The 25,255-nt window shown below is 33.9% G+C and overlaps 1 long non-coding RNA gene across 1 annotated transcript in view; it reads left to right on the plus strand.

Annotated features, from left to right (window-relative positions):
- The window catches only part of LOC132938230 (uncharacterized), a 44,354-nt gene that overhangs the window by 5,558 nt on the left and 13,541 nt on the right, over window positions 1-25,255 (plus strand). The window contains exon 2 of the long non-coding RNA XR_009663891.1: window positions 16,794-16,879. This is a non-coding gene — a long non-coding RNA (uncharacterized LOC132938230). The remainder of the gene's footprint in view (window positions 1-16,793; window positions 16,880-25,255) is intronic.

Below are 25,255 nucleotides of genomic sequence, written 5' to 3' on the forward strand. Positions count from 1 at the left end.
ATATACTCCTGCGTTATAGATATATATATATACATGTATAAGCCGTATAAGTGTATAACTTAATTATTTCGTTCGTGCAAACTTCGGTTTTGTCATCGACTGTACTTTTTTAGGGTAATATCATAATGCAATAATTGTTAACTGAAATTTCGACGAAGGAAAAAAAACATTCGTGTGCCGTAACATAATCATATTTTAGTTGTTTGTTATTTTACAGGTTTTTATTCATTCGTATAGTGGTAATTTCATGTTATATCTACGTGTATAGACGAGATGAAATAAAGTTTAATACCGCACCCGGACCATCTTGGTCAATAGGACTATAGCCCTTATCGCGGTTACACATTAGAACCACGTTCGCCGCCACCGCCACTCAATGCACGCGAAAACTTCTCTCCCCGAAAGTTTAGTAGTAGTTATATAAGATTGCAGCTGCTGCTGCAGTAGGCAGTCATAGTAGTGTAAACAAAGGGGGAAATAATCCCATTTTTGTTCGGCAACTGTAAATTAAACTCGGGTACGTGTACAATAATACAGCTTATAATAATGGCGTCGTTTTTGAGATCGCGTATAAAACGTTTAAAACATTATTATAATAATATATAAAACGACAAAACGTTAACTGTTTAATTTTTTTTTTATTTCCGTAAAAATAATAGTTGGCACAGATACTTATTTTTATTCACCACTTTGTTTTAACATAGATATATCTTAGGCTTTTAGGGTCGGGTACAACTTTCTTTATTCTAACCGATTTTCGTAACACTTTGTATTTATTGCCATAGAAACGCAAATCAACAATAAAAACAAAAACCATGGCATGCTAATCAATTTTTTCTTCTACAAGGAAAATGTATTAATCATAAACATTTTTTGTTTACCAAGACATCGAAATACTTATGAAAAATTGGTCAGAAACATTTTATCGTGTATCCTTCGGTCTAAAAACATGATATTTATATTAAAAAAATGCACTTAAATTCCTAAAAAAATGTAGCATGTGACTATAGCTATTTTTATACTGCTCCATCAACATATCTGTGATTTTTCAATTTTGCTTTCAGAGAGAGGAAAAGTTTCTAGTATAGCATGCTATAATTTGATTTAAACCCTGATAAGTGTACATTTTTCAACTATATTATACTGTATCTCTCTCTTGTTATATGAGTACGAATAAAAAATATATATCCTCTCTATCTTCTTTAAAAGTTTTTATACAAAAAAATCCTGAAACCAACTATAATGATGACTAATATTTTATTCTTCTGTCTATTATTATTTTATTTTTTATCGTTCATTAGCATCAGTATTTTGACTTGGTACTACGCATCGTATTTACCTTTTAGCGGCGCAGTTCAATAGTTCGTGTTTTTCTTAATATTCCGAAATTGATCGTTTATAAATTTAAACACAGTCAAATCGATGTGAATCGCAAAAACCATCTTATCTCATACGTATTTACAGTTACGAGCGTTACTCATAAACTGTTACGACCTACGCGCGTTTTGTATTTATATTTTGAAAACTGTTTGCATTTGTAGGTATAGACACCGATATAAAGATATAATAATATAATATAATACAATATATTATACTATCATCGCACACGGACAATATATTTTATCGCCATAGATGATATCGTCCGGCTGCATATCCGGAACAGGTAGAGGTATCTATATATTATATTATACATATAATATTGTACATCCAGTCCGTGGTGTATAGTGTATTACATATTATGACTTTGACTTACAAACGTAGTTAAACGAGATCGATAAAATATAAAAATATTTGGTGTATACAACAAAGACGTGACGCGGCAAAGGCCCGCGGTCGCAGCCTATTCGAATAATAATAATAATAATAATAATAATAATAATAAGATACAAACGTCATAAAATAACGGGTTGTCTATAATAATACAGTTGCACAACATAATAAATTATTATCGCATTGTACGCGAACGACGTCGTAAAATATATTTTTACGAGACATCGCATTTCCGAGGGCACGGTTTCAGACTTCGGCTCTTATCTTTGTACATAATACGCGCGTTGTATCTATATATCAGGTATAATATTATATACACGAGACTTTATCTTTATTCCGTATCGTATTTATTCAAATTATACGCAGGCGATGTGATAAATAATCGTACGAGAGACACTATACGGAGATACGGACACGATATAAAGTTTGGCTGTAATTTTTTTTCCTAAACTACGCCTCCGCACGCTCTTATAACGAGATCTCTTGCGTTTGCAAGGTATTTGCTATAATAGATTTTGAGCACAAACCAAAGACTTGCACTGCTCTTCAGTCGGATGGTGCTGTTCGAAGCGATCAATCCACAGGACAATATTTTGTACTGACCTATATAATATTTGTATGGGCCAGGCTCACAACAACATTCTGTTGTTCCTGTATTATAATATGTATAATTTAGAACGGATTCCGTTCGTTTTGATTTCACTCTCTTTTAAATTCCCTCAAATTCATTTTGAACCCCTTCACGTTATTTTTCGTCTCGTAGTTCATAGACATTTTGCGGTCCTCTCAGATAATGCAGGCTATTAAATTATTATGGTCCAGCTGTGTTTTATCTTTTGCAGTGTGTTACCATTTCGAACCGTATATATTATTATAAGTGTTGAAAATATATAGCTGGACGCGAAGTCCATAATATTGATTTGTGTAAATATAATATGTAATAATATAATACGTATATTAACTCTCTGAAAAAATTACGAATTTCATTCTATTTCCTCGAAGGAATTAAATCTTTTTCCATGCAAAAATCGTTGCCGATGTTATAATAATATCTTGTGGTACTGCACCACGTACATGGGACAGGAGGCGCGAATTTTTATACTCGTGTCGGACCTTTACGACTCGGTTTTATATACTTTTTGGCCTTGACCCCCGAGGCTGCATCGGACAATATTATTATTGCCGTACGGCCGATGGTGGGGTGTCGAAAATCGGAATATTTTCATCGTCTGTCTGTTTTTCTGAACGGAAACACCGCCCCGTCGAGACTTTCTGGTGCAGCCTCACTGCCGCTGTGCCACTTTTACGACCCAAAAATGCGTCATGCGAATGCGCGTATATTGTGACGTCAAATGTAATATACAACACTCGTTAAAACACATTCGCGGGAAATCAATTCATTACTAATTATAGGTACAGGATAATAATATACGAGTTATCTATCCCCGTCAATATCTCTATTTTTTACACGATTGATATTTTTTTTATACTCGCCACGTCTGAAAACTGTATTATATATAGGTACATCGGAAACGTTATTATAGGATTCCGATGAGTACATATAGGTTTAAAACGAGAAAGTAAAATTTGTCGGGCCGATATATTAAAATTTTTAACAATTTAATTATCAATTTGAATTTGGAGTGTAGGTACTATGTTGGCGGGGTGAGTCATCTACTCATATTATATTATAACGTATATTATAATATATTAATGTGCAGGACGAAAACCGTCGTCGCGGTGAATGTCCTCTAACGGCGCGCATGTGATTTATACGCATGTGATCTTTATGGGTATTTTGTGCAGCACAATGTCATATAAAACTCATATACCGCCGTGGGGCATGTGTGCTGCAATGACGCCAAAATTGCGCTAGCTCGGTGACGTCACGGACACGATAAAAACGGTTTTTACGATGCGCCCCGATTGCGACTATTAAATCTTATACGCACCTGACGTAGGTCAGGTTCGTGGCTGCAGTCGGCGTTCGCATTTCAGAGCTATAATAATATTACATTATGTCTATATTTATTATCAGCGTCGGAACGATCGCGAAAGTATTGCCCGTTCATTGCAGTGACGGGAGGAATGGTGGATGACAGAATTAATCACTGAGAATGAACTGTGAATGAAAACATATTAATTTTCTAATATATTTTAGAAATATTAGCCAATCTGTATTGCTAAAACATAATATTCTTAGTATAAAATATATAAATATATGATGTACCTATATTATATACCTTAATGTTTCAATGTACCCTTCTTAATCCATACAGTTTACGCCAAAAATAATTAAGAAAATATTATGGGAGGGGGGGGGGTTGATCCTCAGTTTCTCCGCGTTTGGTCCGTCCATGGATATCAACTATTTTTTATATGATTATATCACAAAAATCCTCATAAAATTACAAAGTTTGCTTCGTATAATTTGTGATGTTATTTGTGCAGTGTTAACGCATAAAGTAATCTTATGCGGCCACATAAAACATTATGATTTATCATATACATACTATAGTGTGCTTATAAGATGGCTTACAATCAAACATAATATGAGAATAATGCAACATTTTCCAAAAAAATCGGTAAACTCTATGATCCATATAACCTCGTGTACATACATGAGTACGCTTCTCTACATGTGTAGATATGTACTGTATTTATAACAAGGCGTCATCAAATGGGTGACTTGTAGACGAATTTAATCTTACCCATACCAAAGAAATTAATTTTTAATGATAAATTAAATTAAGTTTTCAATACATATTTTATGATTTGATTTTTTTGATTTTGCATTCACTCTTTTTGGTTAGAAAATTGGACATACAATTTTGACGGCCCCCGAAAACTTCCTAATGTTGGTCCACTCGTATCAATTGGAGGTGTCCCCTGGACAATCTATAGCATTATAGTCGTTATTGGACGTCGTTATTCCGAAGAAAGCTGCAGTATATCTGTATATTATAATTGTTTCACTGCTGTGAGACTTCCGCTCGGGGCGTGGCAAAACGACCATGGTCGAAACTCGAAATAAACTATTTTTCATGTATACATACAGTCACACAGATTTAAAACACTTTGTCCGAAGACGGGCGCCGCTGGTATAATTTATAAACCACTCGGGAAAATCATCAATATACACACAGTCCATTAGGTTATTCGACTCGTCTCACGCACATATATCACTTTGAAATATATATATATTTATAAGTACGAGACCGGCTTGGAATAATATTATATCGAAAGACATCGTCGCGAATCGCTCCTATATAATATAATATACGAACTGCCTCTGTTTCGGCATATACATATTATTATAATGGCGCGCAGTGTATACAAACAAACTTTGCGAAACTTTAATTCCGAAGAAATTCTTCGAAAACTTACGAAATCCGTACCGCATTATTCGCACTGCAGCGTATATTGCGTATACATTTCTCTCCAAACTCTCATTATAATAAATACACTGAGAGACGACAGCTTTTGCCCATATATATATATATATATATTATATGATATAATACCCTCGACTCTCTAGTACTTCACACACGCACGCACGCACGCACGCACGAATATCGTACAAACTTTGAGACTTCAAAACGCGTCTTACTCACATAATAATAATATAATATAAATCCATTCGGCCGAAACGCATAATATAGGCGGTACGCGCAGAGCCGAAGGATTTAATAGGTTTCGCGATTCGCGACGATACGTTATTATACAAATGTGCTGCGGAGACGGCACATATATGAGTATAAAATTATTAAATAACACTACGCATAAACAAAACGATAAAATAATATTCGCAAGCGGCTGGTGGCCGTTATAGCTTAAGATAATTGTTGAATATTATAAACTGTTTATACGCATAAACAATCACTATTTCATATTATATTATTATGTCGAAACGATCGTCGTTTTACCGTATTGCTGTTGTTGTGTTGTATCGATTTAACAGTTATTATCGTAATTGTTACGTGTCCGCGTGGTGCCTATATAATCTATCAAAGTGTATATCTATCATAATAATAGGATGATTATGATGTACCATATGTAAGGAACTATTGAGGGTACGATGGGTATTACGGGGTACTCGTTAAAAAAAAAATACGTATTTCAATATAAATTATTTTTTCATTCGCCAGCCCGAGATATATTCTTAAATTATTTAAGGTGCGTTAAAATATAATTATTATACAAACGCGTTAATAATAATTAACATTCATGAATAATCATGATCGAGTGTCTTATAATTGATAAATTATTATATTATTATGTTTATTTTTCGGCGCAGATGTTTAGATCGTTCGACGACTATACAGTATATACCTATATACCTTCTATATATAGGTACCTATATACTTACTATGGAGTATGTATACATTCAGGATTTCACTACGTTTTCGTACGTTTTCTACGCGGGTAGATGAGATAACACGGTCGTATTATAATAATATTATGCACGCTCGTATGCATTCGTCCCTTCAAAGCGGACTGCAAATCGCGTTCTATCAAACTCGGCGCTTAAAAACAATAGCCACTTACATTTTAGTTACGCACATAAAATATTTAATATTTTTACACAAGCGGCGAGATGAATGAAAAGTGATTGGGCGGTTTTCCGTTTCGCAGTTTTTGTTAACGACCTGCATATTAACAGAGTATATTATTACAATGATACGAGTATATTGTGACATTAAACACAACGGGGAAATACGTTCGCTTGGACTGTATATTATATAGTTAATAGAAAATTCGTCTAAGCGACGGTTACAAATATGAGGCTTTTCGTGAGAATTTTCGTCCACGTTATTTTCATAGATTTCGTCTGTATAGCGCACGAACGACGGGATGTGCTATACAGAAATTTATTATTATGATCTTCATATATATATTTTCGTTAAATCAAATACGGTTGATGTCTTGGCGACAAAGTTTTCGTTCTCTGTCTGCTGTATACGTTTTATATACAAAAAATGTTTCTCTCGCGTTTCTTTAAAAAAAAAAAAAAAAACGAACAAACGACCTCGAACGAAAATTTCGCCCGAACCCCGCGGCGAACACTCAGACTCGTGCAGGCGAATGACGAGATAAAAAAAACCGTTCAAAGTCACCGATCGCGATGTATATCTGAAAAAAAAAGGAAGCCATTTACGCAAACGACATATACGTATATATCAGACCGAAAACCCTAAAAAAAATAACTCTGCGATCGAATTGTTGAAGCTATCTCATATATATATATATATATAATATATATATTATATATTTACTATCTATCTCGTACGCCGTTTCACACACACACACACACACACACACACACGCACACACACACACACACACACACACACACACACACACACACACACACACACACACACACACACACACACACACACACACACACACACTAGAGAGAGCGTGCGCACGACAAATTCAGTCGTCTTTCGGTGCAGTGGGAAAACGATCGAAGTCACCCGCGAGGGGCTTATAAGCTCGACCGATTTCCCCTCGTCGGAAACGCACACGCATACGTGAATAAAGGTAGATATTATATAACATAAATATATATACATTTGATATCTTATCATACGATGTGAGTATATGTCGTGTGTACATATACGTATAATATATATATATAATATGCTCGTGTCTGCAAGGGAGTACAAAAAAAAAAAACCAACTGGGCGTTTTCCGAAATGTCGTAGGTTGGGGAGAGGATAGCGCACTGCATCGCGTATATTACATACATGTATTGTTACCCTCGTCGCGAGCACCCTCTCGCACCCTTTCACCCTCAAATAGTCAAATCTCACCCCCTCCACACACCATCAGTCGTCGACGTATACGTTGAACATGCCCCTGCAGTAGCTCTTTTATACTTGACATATATATAGCGGTATATATCACATATTATATCGCTGTGCGTTTGGATGATAATAATATATATAAACGCGCGTACATGCCGAGCACGGCCCATTTTCCAGTCCGACGACTAGACGACTTTCGATGGTCGTTCGACCGGAACGAAATGAGTTTCACGTGCCTGCAGCAGTAGAAGAGCGAACCGGCGGCTATACCATATAATAAATATTATTGTATATATATATATATTGGGAGTATGCGTATAAAATGTACCATGTATATGATGTTATAATTTCCATCGGGACACCAGACGAATAACTACGTGCCCGCTTCCTCATTATAATATATTACAGTACATATCTACCACCCTTCCGTAGTGGTAGCATGATATTATCGTGAGTGATATATGCGATGTATTATATATAGTACTGACAGTAGTCAGGATTTAGTGGTTTATTGTCGTACATGTGTCGGCGGTATTTGACGACGATCTAGTATCTGTTACTTGACAAGTAATTAATATAGGTATACTGACACCTGCAGATGATAATGGATCACATCCGCTGCAGGCTGTCTCGCGTATACATGTCAGTGATTGCTAAATATCTAACAATAATAATATATGTCTTGTATTTTTATTAACTGCTGCTTTAGAATTTTCACTCAGTTGATCTGATAACTCGAAAATCAAAATAGACGTATACGCGTATTCTATGGTGTTGTAACGTGTACGCTTCAACACTCGAAATCGAATTAGAGTTATAATAAAGATACACAAATTTACGCAACACTAAAGTATTTTTATTAATAATAACAAACGTCCAGTTCTGATCTATAAGTACATACACTAGACGTCTCTAGTTTCAGAATTTCTTCAAATGTCTATGGCTTTCCTATTTAAACTAAACGGAGTGTGCACCTTGTTATGATCACTTCCGTTCTACCATCTGAGTTGTTGCGACCTATTCGCCTAGTCTTAAGTCTTCACCTTAGATCCAAGCTTACGCTTTCCAATGATATGAATTATTGCAAAGTCAATGAATGTCAGTAACTATACATTTATGCAAATAACATGGATCATTTTATAGGTATACTATACTAATGAGGATCATTACAATGGTAATAGTATTTTATATACTTAGCTTATAATGTAGTTAGTTAAAAGAGAACATAAATATTACGTATATTTAAACATAAAATGTGATTTGGAGACTTCAAAACGTCGTAATTAACTTTATGTTCATAAAAAGTAAACGTAACTACGCTATTTTGAACGTCTATATAATATAATATCATGCAACTAAATCAATGGTTCCAAAATCATAGGCACCAGCTAATGTATATAATAATGGAGTGCGGCATTGTACGACGTATGCGTCTTATAATATAATATGAGACATATTTTATATTGGTATTTACAGATTCATTACGTTCATTGTGCACAACAATATAGAATCTATATTATAGATTCGTTCACACAGCTATATAAAACAATTGTTTCCACTCGTTTCGAACCAATACGTTGACTACTGCTAAAACGGATGTAATATATATATTTTTATAGATTTATTGATATTAAAAAATAGTAATAAATATCGGTTTTACGTCGTTTTCATAAACAATACGCTACACCGATGATACGCCGTAAAATGATAAAACTCACCGACCAAATCAATACGATCGGCGCGAAAAAATTCAAACATCAACACACGTACGGAAATCTGCACGTGCTTTATAGTTGTTAACACACTGTATATATTTAAGTACGGCCTTGTCAAACAACTTACGACAGTGCAATCTTCATCAGTAAAATAAAACATAAAGCACGCTATAAAATACCGAAACTTAATTATTTCTCTCGGCATTGCAATAATACAATATTGAATACTTATAATATATATATATACATTCTACGAGTGTACAGCATATATAAAATATATATAAACACGTTATTATTGTTATATTATTACGATTATATAGCATGGATTCATTGATATCATAATATATTATTATTGTTCAATAAACATTTAATTGATTGTATATACGATATTGTCGCGAGCTGTAACAGTTTGTAACGTTGTAACGTCTTAAAGAGAAATATAAACCAAGTACTTATATAATGATTGTACTTAAATCACTGCATTTGGGTCAGATCAATAAAAAATATATATTATTATTCGAGTTAATTGGCCATCAATAATCGTCGGAGACGATAATAATTCCGATCTTGATTAATTCGCCATTAACTAATTTCCGTTATTGCGCGTATATGTACCGTTATATTATGCATAGAGCATTTACTAAAACCCGTAATAAATTATAACTATCTTAATCACAGTTTTTTTTCTATAAAAAAATAATTTAATCAGCTAATTTATTATAATTTGTGCTTTTAAATGACTTCTGTAAAAAATCGCATAAACACTCTATCAATTCATAAGTATGTTATAATTAGATACTGTGTCATATGTTCAATTTCCGCTTAATACATGTTTGATGCAATAAAAACATTATTACTGTTCAGATTTGAAGGCAATAAGTATAAATAATAAAAAAGCACTTGAAAGTTAAAATATAAAAAGTCAAAAATAGCATTTAATTTAAATTTGATTTTGACATAATTAACATAATTAACTTGCGCTGACAAATTAATACTTTATCCGATCCTTCTATCACCGATAATAAAGTCATGCATACCGGTGTGAGCATACTTTTTACTCATTAGAGGTAATTTTAAACATAACACCGACAAAGCATTGTCTTTGTGAGCCCTTGTGGGGAGGGGGGGGGGGGGTACCATAAATACGTATAAAACTATTGCGATCAACTGACACGATGTTACATTCAATATAAAAAGAGAAAAAAGGCATTTATTGAAAAAAAAAATACAAAAATAATGTTATTGTAATTGTTTAGTACTTTAAACTAACCCTGCCCAGTCAACCTAGACAACACCCATTAACATGGTAATTAAATGAAACACATTTTAGTACATGAATTATTTCCTATCAAAATTCCCCCTGAAAAAAGCATCATATTTTACCTTCAAATCCAAACCATATACTAATTTTATTATAGTATTAAAATCTAATACTATACATACATAAAAATACTATAAAAACTAATTTATAAATATTAAACATGCCTCTCAACCGTATGCGGATCAAGTTTAAATATGTATGTTAAAATAGTGTTAATCATTTCCCTATTATGTATCTATAATTAAATATTATTATGTAATTAGGATTTTTGCGCGAGGAAAATGATCATAAATCGAGTAATCAAAACGGAAATAACTTACTATAAACACGATAAATCATCTGACGAATTAATCCGAGAAAATTGTCTGAATAAAAACAACACGTAGGAATAGTTTCGGATTTTATAGCCAAAAAACGTGTTAGACATTTATTGAAACCGTCTCGGATTTGACACTCTATAATATTGTATATGTGTGCAATAAATTTTTGGAGTCGTAAAAAGAATAAAAAATAAATAAGAGTAATGAATAATAATCAAATGGTGACGGGACATCGAAAGCATACTTTTTTTATTTTGTTTCCAAGTAATAATGGCACTGAATGTTGGGACGTAAAAAACGAACCTATAAGTGTATAATATTATGTAGGTATATATTATTTATCGGCGTCGGACGACCAAATAATCTTATTTTTTATTATATCATGTTTATTCGAACACAGTCGACTGCACAATTATTATTATGGGGATGGGGTTTCGGGGATAATTTTTGTTTTTTTCGCGTGGGAAAGGGTAAACGTAAATGCACAAACGTGTTTCGGATCACCGTGATACAGGTCGTTTTAATGCAATTCTTATGCTTTGCATGTTTCGACCTTTCGAAAGCACTCGTCACAAATGTCGGTATAATTATATCTATAGTATATCTACAACTAATATTAGAAGACCGTTTTATGAGTATCAGTTTGTAATAAAAACTTACGTTTCACCTGTCATGACATAATAATAATTGATCAGAATGTTTTTCGATCAAGAATAGCTTCGACGGGAAGAGCTTCTTTTATTTTATTACTCCCATGATGAAAAAAAAAAACGATATTCGCCTAATCATGATCATTAATTGATCTATATTATCATCGTTCTACAGTCGTACCTATCTATATGTTACCCATAACATTCGTAATTCGTTACACGTGCTATTTATTATAATAATAAATTAATATAATATACAATATTAGAACAGGGAGTTTAAAAAACATTTTTTATATTTTGACGTTTAAGTCTTTTTTGTATTTTATTATTATTAATTATTATAGTGTTTCTATATTTTTGCGATTTTTGTGCGCCAAAAATACCAGCCTCAAAAACACTATTATTTATATCATTCAGAATCTACATAATATAATATGTACCGACCTATAAACATACCACTGGCACAATCGTTTAACGCGCCTCAGTTCGCGCGTTCTTGGATGGGGAAAACAAAAATGTCTCCTGAAATATTCCAAAATCGTTGTATCCATTACCTACGGGCCGTATGATACGCGACTTCCTCGCGCGCCCCTTTGACGCAGAAAACTCGATCTCGCGTTTTACGACCCTACGGCGACAATGCACGTCAAAACATATTTCGAGATTTCTTTTCTCGAACCCCTACCCCCGTCGAGCCGCGTCTTATATTATAGGGGAGGAACTGCAGCAGTCATCCGTACTTCGAAGAGGACGGCTGCAGCCATATATAATAATATTATATACGCGTGTTGTATATTACACTCGTAACTCATTTGTTGGTGTTTTCTTTACACATATTGTAATCGTATTATTATTATTATTCTTACCTCACATTATATATTACGCGTATATACACTATACACCTATTATATTATTATCATATAGGAAACGTTTGGGGTATTGTCGCGATCGTATTTTGACCGCACCTGCGCCGCCGACACGTTTCATTCGGAACCATTTTGTCTCCACGCGTGGTGTAGCCGGAACGGTTAGAGATTTCACGCGAAAAATGTGACCGCTGGTCATAATATATTATGTATCTGGTAAACAATAATAGGTATACGTGTAAAATATCAAATCGACACGAAAACAGACGTTGACCGCGCGTGGGAAAGAGCAGCAAAAGAAAAAAAAAATCATAATATAATAAACACAATACGACATTAAACGGAGGTTTTATACCTACGATTTAGCACCGCGACTCACGCGAACCGTCTGTTTTTACGTATTTTACGGTACAAATTGTACATATACCTAACCTAACCTACGCTCGTCCGGTGGCCGCCTGTACGCGAAATTTGAAACGCAAAGTGTTACAGTATAAATCATATTATATATTGTATACCATAATAATACCGGTACCAGGCGTAATGCACTAATGTACCTACGTTTTTATACCTATACTATGGAATATGGATCCTTATACATGTTTAGATGCTTTCGTGAATAAATAATGATTGAATAATTTTATGTAAGGGTTATTTATGTACCGTAACTAAAATGTACGGCAGCAAAACTTGTATGATCGAAGATACTGCGATAAGGGTGAGCAGTGATGTAGTCTAAATATAGCGTCTAAATAAAGCGTGGTATTATACAGAGGGTGCAAATTTTGTTTTTTTCCAAAACATGCGAAATTTACGGCACATAACTTATACTGCTCCGGGCATAAGTATATACCTATCTATCTGCGTATATCGAACGTCGTTGGCCTCCCAGACAATAAGTGCGTACCTGTATTATAGTTTATACTTTTATATTTGTATAATTACGTGGCCATAGATGTATATTACTATTATTATTATTATTATTATTATTATTATTATTATTATAATATTAACGCGTGTGTGTAATGCGCGCGTTCGAAATATAATTGCGACGACGGTCGTTAAAAATATCACGTTTTATGGTCATAGATGTTTTAAAAGCTGTTAAGTAAATATTTATTCATTTTTAAACCGTCGTTAACTTTATGATATCTAATAATATTATATAATGCACGTAACACCGCGGCAGTAATACATTTTGTAATGTGCCCGTTAACGACGCGTATATATTATATATAATATATAATTATATACATCGTAGTAAGTATATTATGTATAAATAATATACGGTATACACGTACATAGTATGACATACGTCCGAAAGGCGAAATGGTTTTTTTATTTTCATACCTATACCTAACTAAAATCGTATTTGATATATTTATACGCCACAAACTATATACATATATAATATCTGCGTATATATATATACTGCAAGATATAATAACCTGAAGCACACGCGCGCATTGTTTATTTTAGTTTTTTATAGATATATTATTAGGTAGATACTTACATCTACTGTGCAGAGAAACGCCCGCTGGCGATTTCGTAGATATATTATTATGTTATGATACACACCCGTTTTGTGCACTGCTGCATAGCGATAATATTATAGATGCACACGTGAGTTTAAACGGTTCATTAAATGTATTAATTATACATGCACTACGCGTTACGCGCAACGAACGACGACGATTTCTCAACCACATTTGTAAATTATAAATTATAATATACCTACCTACTTATGTATATATTATATTATATCATTATAATATGGTTCTTATCACGTCACGCAAAATGTGTTTTTAATTCGTTTTCCGCGTTCGGATCGACACGAACCACCGCGCGATATCGATCGCATCGAACAACATAATAATAATGTATATACGACGTGATAACGATCATCATCGCATATTATTATATCCAAAAAACTCGTCTGCACTCGTAAATAAGTATATGTACGTGAATATCTATAAATAAGTGTAGTGCGGCGTCTCGGACCCATCTTTGTGTCCCCGCCGCGACGACTTGTTTTCAAATTTGTAATTTTGAAATGTGATTTTGAAAAATAACCACTGTATAGTATATGCGGAGTGAAAAAACCACGCACAGCCGATAAAGTTTATTTAAATTTTGTTTTATAAAAACTGATGTTTTTGAATCGAAGACACGTCTACAACTGCAGCGGGCAGCCGGTATGTAATCGGTAACCACGTGCAGTTCGAATGTTTTAGAAGCATATTATAAGTATTAAGTATTTCCGATTTTCGTTGAGTATACCTGTATAGTTGCTGTGCAAGGTATAAAAAGTCAATTGTCTGCAGGAGGCGGGTCGTATATTTAGAGGGTCTTATAATCGCGCATCATACGGTAACCCCTAAGATGTTGTGACGCAGCTGTGGCTGAGCTTTGCGCCGATAACGACTTTGGTTTTTATACGACACGCGAAAGGGGGGGAGGGGGTGGGTAAAAGAAAAAAAGCCAATATTCGAACCCGATAAAACGCTGCTACAGCCTCGGGCACGGCATCGAGAAGCTAATAATGATGCACGCGCGCACGATATATAAGTCCTATACATAGGTATCATATACGTGTGTATATAATATTATTTACCCCGCTCAGCGTTCTGACGTTATATCCACGTGGTGCATATATATATAATAGAGATATTATCCCCGGGGGGTACTTCGGCATGCACGCGCGAAACCACCGACTTACGCGAGAGCACACACACGCAGCACGTGACGTATATTATATTACTGTATTAGTATTCCGAAACCGCCCTTTCGTTATCTGCAGCTCGGAGACGTTTTGGCGGGATGAGTGCTGCAATTCGTAGTCATTTCCTCGCCGCCGCCTCGTGGAATCCCAGCCAATTACTGGATGCAAATTTTGTACCCTCCCGCGGATTCCCCTGGAGACTCGCGGTGCGGTTTGCCTTCAGCCAATGTGCAGTATCTATACATATATATATCATGTACAGCATCACGTATTAGGTATATAATATCCACGTATACGTCGCGATGGAGTCGTTTCGGAAATCTCGGAAAATGATGCAGTGACTCTATATAATATTGCCTGTGTCTCTCACCATTGCTGCCCGCGCATTGTACCTATGTGCTATATATATGTAGTTTTCAGATCTCATATTATGTCCCCGGTTTCATTTTAAACGTCAGCCAATTTTTTTTTTGTACAAACGAATTTTATTCTCGGTGAATCACCGATCGGTTTTACCGGTTTATAAATGCATATACCTAGGTATTATTATATAACAGCGAATGAACAATTACAGGTACGTCTTTTCGGTCAAATCATATATTTGCCGTAAAACAGAACTCGATCGATTCATTGTATATGGCAGGAATGGCAAGTAAGTGGCAAGCGTGCCATGGTGGGCACGGGAGAAATTTTCCATGGCACCCGAAAGACTTTCATGTGTCTAAATTTATATACCTTGCAAGCAACAGCATATTAATCAGACATAAAAAAAACTTTCAATCTAACAATCAATAAAAGTTGATTTTTTTCTTCATTATTATCATTAATTTTTAATTTACATTTGGTATAAAGTCTCTGCGTTAACAAAATTAATTCGTTGCACAGCTGAAATTTTTTTTATAATTGTGTCATAAATTGACACGTTGACCAAATCCTATTTGTCATCCCTGGTCTATGGGATTCTCGAAATAATGTATGACTTTTCTCGAACGTTCCACATTTTGTCTACTACTATATAATATAATACCATTCGACAAAATGTGGTGATTCCTTCGACCAGCTTATTACTAGTCGACATACTCTCGAATGTAACTAATTTTGGTCGAATGATTTTGGAGAATAGCGTTTTGCAGTTGACTATATACGACATAATCAATCGAGTTTAGCCACACAAGACTTGTTGTCGATCTATGTCAAGAATATAGAGCCCCTGTCGACACACATCATACCATAGATTTTTTTTTAAATGGATCACACTTAAAAAAATACTGGGGAAATCAAACCCGTTTAAGTAACCGGGCGTATTCGATTGCTGGTCTGGAAAGACGAGTGCGTGAAGATTTTTGAGTATTTCGAAAATAAAAAAAATACGTACTTGAATAATATACTTAGATTTTCGATTTAATAAATGACGTTTTTTTGAGTGGGTCAGAATTTATGGGATTGTTTATGGGATGCTTATAATATGATCGCTGCGTGTGTTTGTCTATATTATTATATCTATAAATACTAATGTATTAGGTACACTTTAAGTATATACTATGCGTGAATAGTGTGTGTATTTACTATAGTATACAATGTGTGAGTAATAAAATAATGTATTTATCTGTTTTCAGATGCCGTCGAAAAAGTGTGAAATTATCCGAGGAATGGTTACCATCAAGCGTTAAGGACACTGACAAAATCGGACTGATACAAATAGGTATAATATACACATACAATATTATAATACTATGTCGAGCTGTTAGTAAATAATTCATTGATATAACTAAACAGTGTTGAAAACATTCCAGCCATATTTACTGCGCTGCAGGGACTTATATTATATCATACAAAAAATCATCTATTGTATAACACAAATTATACATAATTATTTAAGATTTTAAGTATTATAGTTCCATAGCCGTTCGATATGCTTATAATAGTTTATACCAAAATTATAACTATACAAAAATACCAAATTGAAAAAATTACGAAAATAATGAAATGTATGCTGTATATAATTTAGAGTCGGACACTCGGACTTGAAGTTTAAAAGTCTAAAAGTTATCCAAGGATAATACAAAATTCTAGGGATAGCGAAAAAGTTCAAGTTATCAACGGTTTCGAGTTAAAAAAGTTCGAGTTTTTCAAATTTGAGTGTAGTTATAATATAATTACTAAATTACATATATTACGTAAATTTTTTTTTCATCTTGCACAGAAATTGAGTTAGAAAATTCTCATATGACAAATATTTTGGTATTTACGTTACAATACAACAATACGTTTATACCGGTATTATACGAATGAACAATATCTATTTATTTATTCGTTTAATCGACCCTTGCTATCCTCTAGAAGTTGTTCTACTTATAGGTACATATCCCAAATATATATTATATATAGTTGTTTAAATTTTTTGTTTCAAATTTGGTGTCGATTTCTCATGAACTATGATGTAAGGTCGACACACAACGACGGATGCAGTGAAATGGAATTATTTTTTTCTCGATAATGCATATTATTATAAATAATTACGTTACACATTGAAACTGCAGCACATCATATATATAATATATATAGGTATGTAAGGTACATGCGACGCGTGATAACTATTTATTTTTTTCGTTTTCATACGATACGCAAGTGAGGAATTTTTTTTTTATTCAAAGTAATTTTCGACTTTTGAGGGGCGCTTATATTATAGAAAAGTTTTCATTGTCGGCGAAGCGGTGGCGGTGGCGGTGGGCCACGCAGCTGTTCCGGGCGGTCGTTTTCGACACGCGGCGCTGCTGCGACTCGACTCGAGAACGCTCATTACGGTATTCCATTACGTTATTCCCTCTAACGCATTTATACACACACACACACACACACACACACACACACACATATATATATATATATATATATATATATATGTATACGTGTATACGCACTTAAAAGAAAAAAAGAAAATAACTCGAAAAAGCGAGTGTGCGCCATAAAGCATTACGGACGCAAACGTCGCGTCGCGATGATTATATATATATTTTGTGTAAAAAATAGGGAGCTGAACGAGTACAAAAACGTATATATATATTATAATGCAGTATCTCGACTCGCTGATATACACTCGGGTATTTCGTCGTTTATTATTCCCCCCCCCCCCACCCCACCTTAGGACGGGAGATTTCCATTTGCGGCGAAATAATGCAAACGACGGCGTAGTGCAGATAGTCGGAGTGCTTGCACTCAGTCTTTGATAATATACAATATACGCTGCACCAAAGCAGATAATATCATCATCATAATATAATAATATACGCTCGTTATCGTTTACGCGATAAGAATAATTTGCGACAACGTATTACATTATAGCGTAAAAGTAAATACTGTGCCCCCGAACCGCACGACAGTTTTTCCGCGTTATACCACAATAACGAGTGATAGATCTGCAGTAATAGACCTTCATGACCTATATAAGACTATAACCATGGTGGTGGTTCAGGACACATCATACGCCGGGACCTCATATCCGTACAACCTAAATATTTATATATTATATATGACACGCTCACGCACACTCTTATATCTACGAACCGGAAACGCGAGTCGAGTCGTCGTTTTTACGACACGCGATCCATGTGGTAAAAATATATGTGTCTCTTATGGTGAAGCCCCCCCCCCCCCCCCCCCCAAACAGTATTTTATGCCGCGTGTGTTCGACGGAAATTATTTTTATTTTTTTTTTTCAAACGATCCACCCGATGGCTATTTTCATTCGCACACACTTCAGACCGCAGTACTCCAATAGTGCGTACGTATATATTTAAAATGCACTTTTAAAGCACTTATTCCCGTGTACGCGATGACGACGACCACGACGACCACGACAAAGAGCAATGAATCGAATCGTTTAATATTCTTGGGTATCGAGGATAAATTTAGATTGTGTATAATAATATGATCATGATGTTAGCCTATTAAGTTACCAATAGAAAATGTCGATGTTTTGTTTATTTCAAGCCTCAAGTAGGCGCGTCCCTGCAGAGACGGAGCGAAGGTGGTTAAATCTTTTTAGCGAGTTCCAGGTTTATTTCCCTCCTCTTCGTGGAATCGACCTGAAGACGACTCTGCAGGCCTCTTAGTTTCAAACCGTGTATCAAAAACCTCGGGCGCGTGGTAATAGAAGTGGTTAACTAAACATATTTTATGTAAGATAAGTGTCTCCTTTTCCCATGCTTATACATAGACACTGCTAAAACGTTTATGAAAAAAATGAATAATAATAATAATCACATTACAACTCATATTTTAACCATCAATACTCATTACCTCGACAAGTTACATTTTTGAAAATATTTGTCTTACTTACATAATTTTAGTTTATTAATAAACAACATTAATAAAAATTATATATATTAAAAAATATTTTTTTCTATTATTCATTATTATTATTTAAGATTATTAGTTTTTTGTAAGACAACATTCCTTTTTGATTTCAAATTTCAAAGTAGAATATTTAGATGTATAAAAATCAAATTTTGAACGAGCAGTTAATTTTATGAAAATAAAATATTTAAATATATATATTATATATCTATATAAAAATAATTTTCCTTCCATGTTGGAAGTGCCATTAACTAGTTACTTCTTCCATATATAAATAGCATTCAATATTACACTCAACACATACGCTTGTCGTACATTGTATGCCGTTTTATAACTTAACTTACCTAATTAACTACCTGTTCAAAATTCGATTTTTAAACTCCGAAATACTCAAAAAAATATTCACAGCTTCGGAATATGAAATTTAAAAAGTAAAATAATTCAAAAAGTTATAACTATAAACAAATTTTAAAAAGTGGTTTGACTTCAGATTATGCACCAAAAATATTTCCAAATATGTATAACAATTTTGAAGTAACGAGTGTTCTTTGTCAAAATATCAGGCTGTGTATACCTATAATTTAAATGTTATTGTATAAAATGATTGACATTATACTCTATCGAATAAAATAATAATATATAGCAAATCGTTTGGAAATATCTAGAGCATGCGCACGCTGCATAGCGCAGTATACACGCAATCGTAAGAACATATTTTCAAACAACACTGTAATTTAGACAATTTTTCTTTTACAAACGGGTGTGTTTTTGACTTATTTTGTTGGCACGCGGTATCCATGTATAATACATAACACATACATATAACATATATCATACGATTTTATTGAAATGTCTCATTTTTTTAAACTTTGTTTTTTTATTGCGCTCGTACGCCGATACGAAATCTGATTAGAATATTTTTCCAATAATTTATACTTTGTATAATATATTTTACGATATTTCGACGTTTCGGGTACCTACCTATATTTCGTGAAGTATAGGTACCTAACCTATGCACGTATCAGACGCACAATTAGCATAAACTGTTCTCGGAAGATCGTATAAAAATACTTGATAATTAGTATATCATATGAAGTATATACAGTAAACGAGTGGTATCATACTCATTACACTTCACTGGAAACATCGCGAACCGCATGTATTACGACGATCTGAGAAGTTTTCTTGGGATTAAACATTTTGAACATATTAATATATTATACCTAAGACCTATCCCTCGAAATGTCGACGGTAATAAATATTATGCTTATATATATTTCACACGCCGCTATAACGAATTGCGGTTACTGCAGTTAGGTTAGGTTTATAATTGTATGTATCTGCGTTTGATTCCTATTCACATAAACGTATTGCGTATAATTCAAACGTTTTTAATAACAGTCGATGTTTGACCATTGTTCGACGTTCGTTATCGCCACAATGAAATAGTACTATTAAAATTATATTATATTATGATCGTACGACGAACGATTAATTCGCACATCGTGTTTATCATTTTAACTTTACTTGGCGGGTACGATGGCTACAAAAATTATAATTGAATATTATATTATAATTAGGTAGACATGTATAGCCATATATGGGTAGTACTTAGGTAGGTGCTCTTTTATAATTTATTCGTAACGTATAAGACAATTTATTATTTTACCATTACAGTTTTTAAGATCAGCGAATAAATAAAACATTTATATAACGTATATCTATATAGCTATACTCATAACGGTAGATAATCGATGCACGCACATCTAACGTGTATTGTTTCGCAGTAAAAAATATATTATAAATCAAATCCTACTGGAATATCATTTGTACGGACAAATAATAAAATGAAAACATAAAAACGTACGAAGGTGAAGACATTTGTACCTATATAACGAGCAGACGACGTATGAATTATATTTATTTTTTTCAACCGATGCGTGTCAAAACATTCAACCCCGGTAATAAAATACATTAATTTCCCGAGGGTAGAGTTTTAGGTATTTATATAGAAAATAAGACGTTTGAGGGTCTGGGGGATGAAAAAATAGTGTCTCTCTCTCTCTCTCTCTCTCTCGTTTTTAATAACAATAACGCCGCTGCCGGGAATTTAATATTTTTTGCACATATCACATATTATTATATGGGAGGTACCTTCCACACAAATACAAATCTCACAAAAGACTTAGGATTTACTACGCATGTGAGGAATATCTCCCCTCCGACGAGCGCAGTAAAAAACTAATTTTTCGCGAACACAGAACTGCCATTATCCTTTGGACAAAGCCAAATGTCAAAACACACCGTACCCGGTAAGATTAATCGAAACGCGTGTATCTTCGTGGCCGGTATACATCAAACGGTAATTTTTAAGACCGTTCAAAAAATTATAGATAGCTTATAACAATATGGCGACCTGCAGATGTATGGCTACGTAAGTATAAAAAAAAGTATATATTAAAAATAACGAAAAAATCTTTTGTTACCTACTCTGTTTTCAAGACTATAATATAATTTATAGCCAGTTACAACGACATCGCTTTTTTATCAATTACAAAAGCATACCATACTGACTTTAACGATTTTCTGGTAACGATTTAATATGCTAGCATATATTCATGTTGTCATCAAACCACATAAAATAAAATTGAATACAACATTTATCGGTTGTTCACTAATAATCGATTTTAATTTATAACACTTCTGAAACTGGCATCAGGTATATTATATGTTATATATCCGTATATAATATATATATATATTTAATTTTATAATTTGCGAAAAAAACAACAAAAGAAGAAAGAACTATAATCACATACGTCGTGACAAGCAAAAATAATTTATACTAAAACTATATCAGCTATACAATTTTGTCGTAATAATAATTTTCAATCTGATTCATTCAGTACGAAATTGAATACGTAATCGAAGTCTCGATTTTTTTCACGTAAAATTTAAAATTATTGTGCGGAATAGCTCGTGTTCGTTATTATATGTCTATAGGTTCTATCTTTATACAAGCCGACCCAGCCTGGTGTCGAGCGTAGAAGTGCTAAAAAACGATTGAAGAAGTCGATATAACGATAAAATAATTACCCCCGAACGACTTTTCATGTGGGTAGGTATACCTACGTCTTAAAACTAAACGAAAACGGCGTGAAAACAATATACCAAAGTTTTATACAGCCGTCCCGCTATGTGCGCCCGATGCAGCAGCATCATAGTGTGCGCTCGTCTCATTAGGACTGACATTCAAAACATAATATACTTAACAGTTTTATGAATACTTAGGCTTTGCGTAATTTACGACTTCGACGGCCGTCGTTGTCGGGGACCAATAAAAAAACGGTATAGCTGGTTACCAGGCGGCGGAGAAGAGCGCGCGAGGAGGGGGGGAGTCGTCGAAATGTCGTTCGCGTCCGTCCGGAGTTTTTAATATTTCGACCGTATCCGGACAAACGGGTTTCCCATTGGGCCGTATATCGGTTAATTTATCGCCTAGTGAAGGAGGCTGTGAAAAAACAATATTCTTATTAGGCGACTGTAAATTATTATAATATGATAGAGGCAGAAATCGCCGCGGTATACACTGCAATATCATACACGATATCATCTATTCTGTTCACTATGAAAAGTTCAACTTTTGCGAAGTTTATAATATAGTGGTATTTCACCGATTGCAAGATAACAGATCTTATTGTTTATTATAATAGTAATATATATAATATATATATAAACAAATAAATATATATAAATATTTAAATGAATTTAGCTGTATACAGCTATATATTTTTGCAGGATTTTATGTCCTACTGCAATTGTTACTTCAATGGTACGAACGCAATCGACGAAAAAAAGAACACTCTTGAAACTTAATTCTGAACCAATTACAAAGCGAATTTTCCGAATTCTGATATCATACCACCCCTCCGTCAGGAGTCACCCTTCCGGAAAATGCGGCACCCCGAACTTGACTCGATATTATTGTACATATAATACAAGTGCGACTGGTGTGGTATATTGGCACTGTATATATTATTATATAGGTGGGTACTGCATTGTAACACGCGCGGAAATTTCGTTTTGCCAATGCGAGACGATCAAATTACTGTTCGGTAGCCGCATGGGAATATTGTATATTATACACATGTGTTCGCGTATACATATTATATATACGTATTTGAAGCTTCCGAGTAAAAGCTATTCCGGTAGATGGCCCTGCCGAATCGTTTATTTACGTTCTCGCGAGAAATCGGCACTATTCTTCTGGACCACGCGTGGGCAAAAACCAAATACATGACGCATGTATATGGAATAGGTAAACGCGTTCTTATATATATATATTATATATATATATATATATTTATATATAACATATACCATGAGCGGCACTGTAAAGGGTCTCGTTATGCTGACACACACACGCCCACATACACATATGAGTATACATGACTGTATAGGTACCATCACAGACTTGCAGTGTTCGCAATTCCGCTAAAGGTCGGCAATACTATTTTCCGCCCTCTCGTTTTATCTATACTGCAGCACAGAGTATATATACACCGTTCATTGACGACGATTTACTTTCATGAGTCCGATTACTGTTCCTGGGGGAAATTCTGAATTATTTCGTATACGCGATGTTTTCTCGTACTTATATATATATATATGTAATATGTATGTATGTATTGTATTAAATATATATATATACCTGTATTGTAAACCGTCATTTGATGCTGCGCAAACACAAACATTTATACACCTATATATATATTATATATGTGTGTGCGTATACGGAAGAAACGGTTGTCGAAAATATACACATAACACGTGTCAGTTTATGTATAATATATTAGTCTCCCCCCCACGTGCATCAGTATATATTTTATTTGTATATAGTTAATGATGTTTTCTCGGTGTTTTTAATTTTTGAATGGAAAATTGTGGTAAAACGATTAATAATATTTACGATGAATCGTGATGAATCGCGATCGATTAGATTAATCAATAATGATGCGTACAGAATTGATATTTCATCAACGATTTCGAGCATGCACAAGTAAAAACTTTATTTAAACTCAAGCGAGTTTTAAAGTGTTCGTGGTATTTCAACTAGATACTAATAATATGTTACTCAGTGTATACTGAGGTGACTTATAATTGGTCCATTTTCAAATACCCCCTCAAGTCTCAACATAAATTCTTATCTTGTATATTGAAAGTACAATGGTACCTATATGATTTAAAAAATTAAAATATTGATATAAGAGCTATAACCTTTTTAGTTGATGCTAAAAAAGAAAAATAAATAAAAATAAATATTTCAAGATTGTGTAAATCTCAACCGGTATAAAACGACTGGGGTAATCGATAATGAGCAGGGCTGGTATAATATTATAATACCTACTGCATTTCGCGACCTCTCTGTATCTGCACCACTGTAGCAACAATATGCGTTTGGCACTTGTCACACCTATATTTTTCTTGTACACGTTTTTAATGGAATATAATATATTATTTTATATGCACTCCAGTCGTATACATACATCGTACTACAATATAATCAGAATAAATTGTTCTTTCTTTCTTTTATTTTTAGCATTAACTACGAAGGTTATTAGCTCACATAAATATTTACATTTTTACATTATAATATAACACTGTTCATTTCAATATTTTTTGAGATGAGAGATTATGTCGAGAGAGTTTGAAAACGGGCCAA

This window comes from Metopolophium dirhodum, chromosome 2 (assembly GCF_019925205.1).
Source record: "Metopolophium dirhodum isolate CAU chromosome 2, ASM1992520v1, whole genome shotgun sequence".
Classification (NCBI taxonomy): domain Eukaryota; kingdom Metazoa; phylum Arthropoda; class Insecta; order Hemiptera; family Aphididae; genus Metopolophium; species Metopolophium dirhodum.